This window comes from Athene cunicularia, unplaced genomic scaffold (genome assembly GCF_003259725.1).
Source record: "Athene cunicularia isolate RWA unplaced genomic scaffold, athCun1 SCF_30, whole genome shotgun sequence".
NCBI classification, from domain to species: Eukaryota; Metazoa; Chordata; class Aves; order Strigiformes; family Strigidae; genus Athene; species Athene cunicularia.
The window spans coordinates 51,018-61,366 of record NW_020799378.1 but is presented as its reverse complement, the minus strand read 5'-3'; the positions used below and the strand labels follow the sequence as shown (position 1 = coordinate 61,366).

Here is a 10,349-nt window from a genome sequence, read left to right as displayed (position 1 = left end):
CCAATAGAACTTCCACCATTTGTATATGGCTATTTTTACTCATTAGCAAAATTCCAACTAGTTAGAGCACATATGTTTCCCAACGGCAAAAATATACTTTGTTGAACACTGCAGTTCTGGGTAGATTTTCACAGTGAACTGCTTTGTTTTGATGAACACAGTAGTCCTTAGTAAAATTCCACAGAACAGTCTGGGCAAGCAGGATTCTTAGCAATATTCAAAAATACTATAGGTAACTCTAAGTTGCTGTAAGTAAGTAAATAAATTGCTAAGCAGTTTGATATAAGTAAATAACTAAATAAGTCTCAAAACAATTAATCATTTCTCTGTATCACTTCTTCCATGGTGAGTCCTCTCCATGGAATGCATTCTTCTTGAGATGCTGCATTATGGGTCACCTCCACATGTTGCAGTCCTCCCAGCACTGAACTACAACAGCAGGGGATGGTTCTTCCCACAGAGTCCTGGGGGTCCTCCACAGGCCACAGGTGAATCTCTGTTCCTCTGGTGACCTCCATGGGTGGCAGGTGTGTGTGAGAACGGACGGATGGATGGACACTTCCACCTCACCACTGGTTATAAGGGGGCACCCTTCTTTGGCACACCTGCCTCCCTTCTTCCTCCTTCCGTCCACTGACCTTGGTGTTTGCAGAGGTCTCCTGATGCAGTAGAGACGCTCAAGCGACAATCAATAATCAAGTCAGAGGCAAAAGAAGCACTTTATTGTTCTCTATGTACTTTATATATCTTTTTTCAGCTACCGCAAGCTCTAACACAATTGGCTAAACCCATAGCAACGGTCTAAACCCATAGCAATGGTATATGATTGGATAGCTTTATATCTTTCTTAAAGTTTTACTTCCGAACATAATTCACATAGTTTCTTGTCTGTGGTCAGCAGTTCCATATATCTCGCAGAAAATGTTCCCTGTCCTAGCTTACTCAGTTCTTTTTTCTTGTGTGGTATGCCTTCCTGCATGTAGGCCTCTCACGGGTATGGGACAATCTGGCTAAGGTCAAACTCCATCTGTTCTGTCAGGTGTTCAGCAGACCCGCTGCCTACCCTGACAATTCCTCCTTTTTGTGTTTGTGCTACAAGCATTGCATGAGCAGCCTTCTGCAGGGCCCTTTGCAGAAGGCGGATGACATGGCAACATTAGGAGCACAGTTATGATGACTAACAGGATCATTCCAGTGGTTCTGATCAAAGAGATCAGCCAGCCCAATAACCCCCAGCCTTTAAACAACTTTGTTAGCCAATCGAGACCATCATCTTCTGTTAAACGCTTAACACATCTTTTAACTGTTGTATGCTCTTATGGATCGATTCAGAATGATCTACAGTTGCTAGGGAAACCTGGTTGCAGCAAGGATTTAGAATACTTTTCCTTATAAGCTGGAAATCCTACACGATGTGTCCATCTATAGGTGAGGCATCCAACATCTCTGCAAGCAGGTCCAGCCTCTAAATCAACAGGCCAAAATAACTAGCAATTTTCTTTGTGCAGAAATATCTGATTGCATCCTCCTGTTGGGTTCCACCCAGAGCCTGGCCACCACTCAAGGGGGAAAACCTTGGAGTTTCTAATAAGGTTAAACACTTGAGTTCTTAATTCTTGATATTGCTAAACTAAGTGAGTTGAAAACACACATTCTTATAGCATGTCATCCTCATGAATAACTACCATTAAGGATCTGCAATTACTGTTAGCATTTTCTCATAAAAGAGTTGGCAACCATAGTGTGATTAAGAACAGAGTCTGTTTTGTCCTATTGCAGTAGCAAGCGTTACCCATACATTCTGTTTAAATGATCAGTCGAAGAGATCGCAAACTGTCAGCACAGGGGCACTCACAGCACCCATAGCTGGATCCTGAGTGCTGGCTGACTCTCACGCCCAAGTTATAGTTGTACACACCTTGCCAGTAACTATCGGGAGCCGTGACCTGTGGAAACACAAGCATAACGTCTTCCCCAGGTTAATAACTTACATGGTCCACTTCACTGGCCAGTAGCTAAATCTTTGTACTTTGATGCCCTTTTGCAAATTCTGTTTTGAAAAAAGAGGAGTGTTGAAAAAGAGGTGGCAAAGAAGAATTATCCTCATAATGGGAAAGTTAAGAACATAAACTGCTTTGTCTAAACATGTCTGTAGTGGTTCCGCAACCATTACCCCTTTTTGTTTTTGAAGCGGCCTCTTCAACGTGCCATGTGCATGCTCAACAATTGCTTGTCCTGTTGGGGAATGGGGAATCCCTGTAACATGAGTAACACTGCATGTATTAAGGAACGTTTGAACTTTCTGGAAAAATATGCTGGACCGTTATCCATTTTAATTTGGCGTGGCACCTCAAGCACAGAAAAAGCTTTCTGTAAATGTCGGATTACATCCTTGCTCGTTTCTCCATTATGTGTTGTTACTACCAAAGCATGTGAATAAGTATCAACAGAAACATGAACATATCTTTGCTGGCCAAATTTGGTTATATGAGTAACATCAGTTTGCCAGATTTGTAAAGCTTGAATACCTCTGGGATTAGTACTGAAATACACTGGAGTTCCTTGACAATCAGGACAAGCAGCAACCATAGACCGAGCTTCAGAATGAGACAAACCAAACTACTGTCGTAGAGCTCAAAAACCTTGATGAAAAAGTTGATGTGATAGAACAGCTTGTTGTTTCATATTAGGAACAGTAGTCAAAGCCATCGCAGATACAAGAACATCAGTTCTGTCAATACCTTCCATATAAAATCCAGGTAAAGTGGTATGACTACGTATGTGCATGATAAAATAGGATTCTGTGCGTGACTGAATACTTTTCCAGAGTTCTAAAAAAACCTCAAATGACATTAGATTGTTTGACCAAGTTAAGACTACTTTGTCCAATCGGGAAACTAAGCTAGCCACATAAGCTGAATCAGTTACAATATTAATAGGAGTAGGAAAAGTAGAAAAAACAAGAGTCATCACACGCAGTTCAACAATTTGTGGAGAACCTTTTTGGTAAACAAATTTGTTATACCAGACATTATTCTCATACCACACCACTGCTGCTTTACCAGTTTTTCCTGATCCATCTGTGAATACGGTAAGATCTTTGACACGTTCTGGCTGGCTCAAGTGCTTGTGACTGAATGGTATATCTTGAGCAGTTTTCAGTAGCGGGTGTGATGGAAGAAGATAAGACACCCGTCCCTGAAAGTCCGCTAAGGCCGCTTGTAACTCATACTTGTTTGCAAGGCACCACTCAAAGTACCAGTTCTGAATAGGTAAAACAATTGTAGATGGATCATGCCCTGTTAGCTCCAAACAGCGTTTTCTAGCTTTTATGATCACATCAGCAATTAACTCAAATAATCCAGGAGCAGTTTTCCGTGGTCTGAATGATAAAAACATCCATTCTAAAATGTGTAAAGTGTCACACCACTCAGGATTCCACTGCACCAAGGCACCGAATGGCAGTTTTGTCAATTAGTACAAAGAATTGTACCAATTGAGACAGATCTCTTTGAGAAACAAACTTTTGGTGTATGGATTGCTCCACAATATGAATTGCATTTAATTCTTCCTTATTTAATGTTCTGGGTTCTGTCGGATCATTAGAATTCCTTAACAATTCCTGCAATGGTTGCAGCTGAGAATTGTTCAGGCTGAAGTAAGGTCTGATCCAATTCAAAGATCCCATTAATTTCTGTATATCATTGAGTGTTTTAACCTCCAGGTCAGGTTTCACAGGTTGGGGAATAACCTGCTTATTCGTAACTGTCATCCCCAAATATTTCCAGGGTTGTGGGGTTTTTGCACTTTTTCAGGGGCAATAATTAATCCATATTGTTGCAATGAGTCTCTAGTGAAATTTTCCATGTCACTTAACTGCTCCTTGCTATTTAATGCCAACAAAATGTCAGCCATATAATGATAACAACTGGTAGGAAATTTTTCTCGTACAGGTGATAATGCTTGCACCATGAACCATTGGTATATTGTTGGGGAATTTTTCATGCCCTGTGGTAATACCTTCCAGTGGTATCTTTGTACAGCTTCTGCATGATTAACAGAAGGCACAGAGAATGCAAATTTTTCTTTGTCCTGAGAAGCTAATGGTATTGTAAAGAAACAGTCTTTCAAATCTATAACTGTGATTTCCCAATTGTAGGGGATCATGGCAGGTGAGGGCATACCTGGTTGCAGAGCCCTCATCGTGGCCATAAGAGCATTAACATCCCGCAGGTCATGTAGAAACCTCCATTTACCTGTTTTCTTTTTGATTACAAATACAGGAGTGTTCCAGGGGCTCTGAGACTTTTCAATGTGTCCAGCAACCAACTGTTCCCGTACCAATTCTTGCAGGGCCTTTAACTTTTCAATTGGCAGGGGTTACCTATCTACCCACACAGGGTCAGTTCTTAACCAGGTTAATTCCAGTGTAGGCCGTTTAACACCCTGAGGAACAATGGCCCCCGTCAAAACATCCATAGTAATTTTCATACCTCACTGTAAAAAGCAGTCCCTTCCCCACAGATTCGGGGGGGAGAGGGGGGGGCTGTTGTCATATGGGATTGACAGTCACCTGTTGACCCTCAGAGTTGGTGATCAGAATAGGCACAGCTGATACTCCTGCTTGCATCAACCCTCACAGTGCTACTACTCTCATTTCCATATTTTCTCTTGGCCAGGTGGATGGCCAGAAATAATGAGATATAATAGTTACATCAGGTCCTGTGTCCAGAAGTCCTCTGGACTTTTGTCTTCTGTTGTATAGTGTACAGGTTATCTGTGGTCTTGATGATGAACAAGTCTGTGACTAGAAGTCTTGTGAAGGTCCTGTGGAGCTGAATCCTCAATCATGTCGCAACTGTTTTTCTTTCTTAGGAACACAACTCAAAAAAGGTACAAGTTGAGCAATCCAAGTGTCTTTTGGAATGGTTACTGGCGGGTAAGGAGTAGAAATCATAGAACAAATTTGTCAAGTAAATTCAGCATCAATAATCTGTGAGAGAACAGAAACCAGGCATGTGAGAAACTAAGACAAACAGCCTGGGAAAGCAAAAGTTGAGGCTGATTGAAGAAATTCTTCAAACACTCGCAAGACAAAACTGTGAGTCACAGGGTGCATGCTGTGGAGGCCGAAGCTGATAATGCTGCCCGATGTATGTGGGAGAGAGAGCCCTGTGGAGACAGGACGGCTCTGCTCTGGGACACCTGGGCAAATGTCAAGGGCCATGTGTCTGGTGAATGAACTTTGCTTCATTATCCACAAAATGCATATTAAAGTTGACGCCCCTCAATATGCTAACGAGGGCTGTCATGAACATGCTAATTACATCATCCCATGAAAAACCTTACCCCTCTGCGTACATGGGATACGTAGGTCTGTGGGTTGACCTAGGGGACGGACCCATGGGAAGTGGGTATAAATCAAAGGGGAGAAGAAAGGGCTCTCTCTCTCTCTCTCTGCCCCTCTCCCTGCACACCCCCCACCCCCATCCGAGCAGACCTTTCGGACGAAGTGATGGACAGAACTGAAAACTAACGAGATGGTGGTAATTGCTTCTCAAAGAATACGTATCAATACCAAATGGATTGTCCCTTCTTTCTAACCATCATTGTTTTGTTATGCATATATTTGTTTTACAGGATATTGATCCTGGATGACCAAAGACCTATGTTACTATTTGTAATCTGCTTACATTGTTATATAATTTGTGGAATCATACCTGCTAAGTGTGAAGAATCTACTTATTAGAAGGCTAATCTGGATTTGTGCCTTAAGTTACCTTATTGGGAATCACCTCCAAAATTAAGGAAGTCTGTGAGTCACCTATGACAGCACACTGATGCTTACAAATATCATATAACCAATAGCAAGATGAAGTAGTCAAAGACTAGCTGGAGGGGTCTGGTCCCACAAATTAAGCATTAATAAATTGTACCTGAATATTAAATTGTATTCCCATTTAAATCCTTATTGACCTTCTAATGTGACTGTGTAACCTCAAAGAGTTTTAGAAAATTTAACTTGGCATATGTATGTACTAACAAGGTATACCTTTAAGGAATTAAAGGTGCAGATCCACCAAGCATCTAGGATGGCGTTGCAAAATCCAGCTAGCACTGCTGAAGTAACATGGACTGTGCAGTGTGCTGAGTCTGACTGAGGGAGAATGCTGCATCCCCATCCACAGTACACCTCTGCCATCACCTCTACAGAGGAGACCCATGCCACAATGAAGAAGATTGCCAACAGGAACAGAGAACTTTTTCAACTGAAAAACAACCCAAGAGAAATACAGAAAGATTACTTACATGCTCCAGTAGCATCCCCCAAGTTAAGATGGTTTTTGATGTGTGAGAATAAAGAAAGAAGGTACAAACAAGGACAGAAAAAAATAATAGTAAATAAAATCTCTGTGCATTATAGTTCTATAAAGGGGTAGATAAGACAGTAATTTCCCAAATAATAGAATCAAATGTAAATCAAGGTACTTTTGCTTTGAAAAAAAAAAAACAAACAAAACAAACAAAAAAAACACAAAAAAAACCCAAACCAAAAACAACAACAACAACAACAACAAAAAAAAACCAAAACCCAACCAAAAACCCAAACCAAAGAACAGAAACTTGGGGAGGGCCTTGGTTAAGTCCTAGATGGATTATTTTCCTTTTTTTTTTTTTTTGTTTAATGAATAAAACTATGACTGACATACTTTGACAGGCTTCTTTTTAGAGATGTTTAATATTAATCTGGAAAGACTTGCTACCAATAGGTAACAACACTGAATTGCTATTAAAGAATTGCTAATTCTTATGTCTTTCTCCATAATTAGTTTGCACTACGAAAGGTTCTTTCTCAGTCATTGAAATAATTCCAGTTTCAGTGTTACCATAGTCTTCATCATCATCTTGTTAGCGTTTTAATTTCAAGCTGCTACCATGCCCATATTTATGGTTTTAGAGTGATAATCCTCATAAAACTAGTTGGCATACAACCCCGCAGTTTTCATTTCTGGGGTAGTTACTCCTCTTTCCCTGTGTTTTCCTAGAAATCAGTTGCTGTGCAAGAACTCCAAAGGTAGCTTAATTTCATTTTCCAATGTTATTCTAGTAGCAGTTATGTTGAGAACAACAGCAGTAGTAGAATTCCTTCTTTGCATTTTCCCATCCTTTGTCTGTTTTTCTTATATAAATTTTTCTAATATTGTTCTAGGAAGTACTTTTACACTTGCTGTTATAGATATAGGTGATCTACTCAGGGAAGTGGAGCGGAGTCCCTTCCAAAGTCTCCCAAAGATATGGAGCACATATTATGTTCACAAGCTGTACTGGAATGATAGGAAATAAAAGGTATTTTATTATATACAGTTTATGTATTCTCAACTTCCGACTTTTATTTATACCTTTAACTTTACTGTTCAAGTGTGGTCACTCCTGACACTATTGCTATCAATATTGCTGGCTTAATCTGAACAGAGAAAAGAACAATATCTAATACTCATATTGGGTCTGGCCAGGTTGAAATTAACTTTCTCCATAACAGAACTCATAGAGCTGTGTTCTGTAGCAAGAACAGTGTTGATAACTGTGTTGGATTAACCCTGCTAGGACTTGAGAGAACGTTGCTGTTGCCCCTCCCCCACCATCAACTGGTTGGGCTGGAAGTGAGGCACAAACCCCCAGGTTAAAATAAGAAGAAATTTAATACAACAGTGTGATAAACAATCTGAACAACAACAGTGGCAATGATAACAACAATAAACAGCAATAGCAGAAAGCAAGACAAACGATATACAAAGAAATAACGCAAATGGTCAAGGAACAAACCCAACATGTGCTTCCTGACAACAAAAAGCCACCAAGGGAAAGAAAAAAATTAGGTTCCCGCCTGGACCTGACATCAGCATGTTATGAGTAACACGGCTGGAGATCCCTTACCCCTCTCTCTCTGCTGAGGAAACTTAAACTTATCCTAGCTGAACCAGGACATAATCCACCCCTTTATTCTATACCATCTGTGTCATGTCCAGCTGCCATTTAGCAGTTAACAATAACAAAACAACAATTTACAAAGGCACAGCATAATTCATGGCATGTTTTCACCCAGAATCAAGTCCCCCTATGGTACACATGGGACCTCTTCATTGTCCTGCATCACCCACCAGGTGCACCCAGGTCCTTGGGCAAAAGGAATCCTGTGGACGGGTTTGTTTTGGAGAATGGCTTGCAGAGAGCAAGGCCATAGCTCCCTGCAGGAGCTGGTCGCAGCCACCTGAGGTAAACAGACGAATAAACCTAGGGTACAGTTATGCTAACAAAGGACTGTTATGTTAACAAAGAGAAAAACTGAAGTACATTATGGCCTTGTGTATGATAAAGGAACGGCCTTGGAAAAGAGAGCAGGCCAGAAGAAGGAAGGTGTTGTGACATGCCTGAAATGCCACAAGGGGCTGGGATATTATAATGTAGCCTTTTACATGTATCCAATAGATTTGTGAGTAGTATGTATGATTATTGTAGAGTTCTTATATAAGGTGTGAATTATTTCAATAAAGTTCAAGCTTGTTCTATCATTCACATTGAATCGGCTGCTTGCTTCCTCCGTCCGCCGCAAGTGGTGCACCGAACAGGGTTACCCGAACTCTGCTTTTCCACCGAACGGAACCCGGGAAGTGGCAGAACGGACTCAGAGTAGGAAGGCAATGATGCCACCTCCTCGGCACCAGCTGCAGGTGTTCATTCCGAGAAGGGCTACCCCGGAAAGGCTGCAGTAGGGGACTTACCCAGGAAAGGCCAAGGAATTAAGGAATTAAGGAATTAAGGAATTAAGGAATTATTAAGGAATTAAGGAATTAAGGAAACTGGTCATTGGCTACCTGATCGGATGTTAAAGAAGGTTGTTAAACTACACGGTCCAGCATTTTAAGGAATTTAAGGAATTTAAGGAATTTTAGACTGGGCAGGAACAAGGAACGAGAGGTAGTCCTTCAATTTTTGCGTTTTAGAAAAGTGGGGAGTAAGCCCGATAAAGACTTTGCTGCGCTGATTGGTCTGGGCAAGGCTAAGGGACACTTTAAAGAGCCAAATTTATTGTTTGAAGAGGCAGAATGGTGTGATAATCTTTTATACCCTGATGCTGTAAATCCTGAAAAAGAATCTGGGCTGTCTGGTCTGTGTCCTCCCTTAACTGAGGATGATCCGGTAAAAGTGAGGGAAAAAAAAAAAGTAAAAGTGAGGCGAAAAAACCTTGGCACAAGGGAATATGGATATGGCAAGAAAAATTCTTACTCCTGTAAGCTATGAGCGAGTCATCAGCCACGTTGGGAAGAACAGCATTTTTCTGTTATTAAAGATTTAGAGAAAAGCATTAATAAGAACGGGCTGCAAAAACTCAGATTACAACAGCTGTACTGGAGGCGATGGCTCAGGGATACCGATTGGCCCCAAAAACTGGCTAACACTTTTAAGAAAAAAATGGCATTCACGCCAGCACAGTACTCTATCTGAAAAAACGAGCGTGTACATCTCTGTGCTCAGCGTTCGGAGCTGGTGGCAGCGGCCCGGGGCTTCCCGAGCCCCCCCGCCGTGAAGCGGCTGCCTGAGGATGAGCCCAGCACTGCGCTCTCGGCATTCCACACCCAAACCCCCACCACCACCAAAAGCGGCAGGGTTATGCAGCACAGGCTTTATATGTTCTTAATGGAGTCTTCGTATTGGTAATATTTGTCATTTTATGTTGTGAGTAATAAGTGTCAGGAGCTCCTTTGTGTAGTTGTGTGATTGTGTGTGTGTGTGTTTGAGACGCGGCCCACTGCAGCTGTGGAGTTCTCCGGCCAGGGAAGCGGTCGACGAAGAACTACAGGGTCCTAGTGCCCACCCGCTGGGTCATCAGTGCTCTGGTTTGTTTGGGCTCAGTTTTCTAAGTGTTACATGTGAAATACCTCCTCTAAAGGGAGGCAGTAATTCTGTGTTGATTGTTGTTTTGAATTTAGGTGCATACTCTGCGGGGAGAGTGCACCTCTGAACCATCTGCCTAATGGAAATATTGGTTAAAAAAAAAAAAAAAAAAAAAAAAAAAAAATCATCTGCAACCTTACAGGGGTTGTTTGTTTTACCAGGGGTTGTAGATGCTGATTATGAAGAGAAAAATCAAAATTATGGTCTGTACCCCTGTGTTCAGTAACAAAAAAGTAAAAAAGTGTTCAGCTTGTTAAAGAAGCCACAATTAATCAGGATTTGGATCAGTAGGTACTCATTAAATATTCTTGGATTTAAACATGACACAAAGTTAATTTTGGTAAAAAGTACTCTCGTTAAAGCTAAAAAAATCTGTTGAGCTGACAGGCATTTTA

At 41.3% G+C, this 10,349-nt stretch overlaps 1 long non-coding RNA gene across 1 annotated transcript; it reads right to left on the bottom strand.

Moving 5' to 3' along the window:
• Nucleotides 1-1,704: 1,704 nt before the first annotated feature.
• On the bottom strand, nucleotides 1,705-9,663 carry LOC113490788. The gene is made up of 3 exons (XR_003400305.1): nucleotides 9,651-9,663; nucleotides 9,286-9,287; nucleotides 1,705-1,880 (listed from the first exon to the last, which is right to left on the bottom strand). It is a non-coding gene; the product is annotated as an uncharacterized LOC113490788 (long non-coding RNA).
• Between the last annotated feature and the right edge of the window lie 686 nt (nucleotides 9,664-10,349).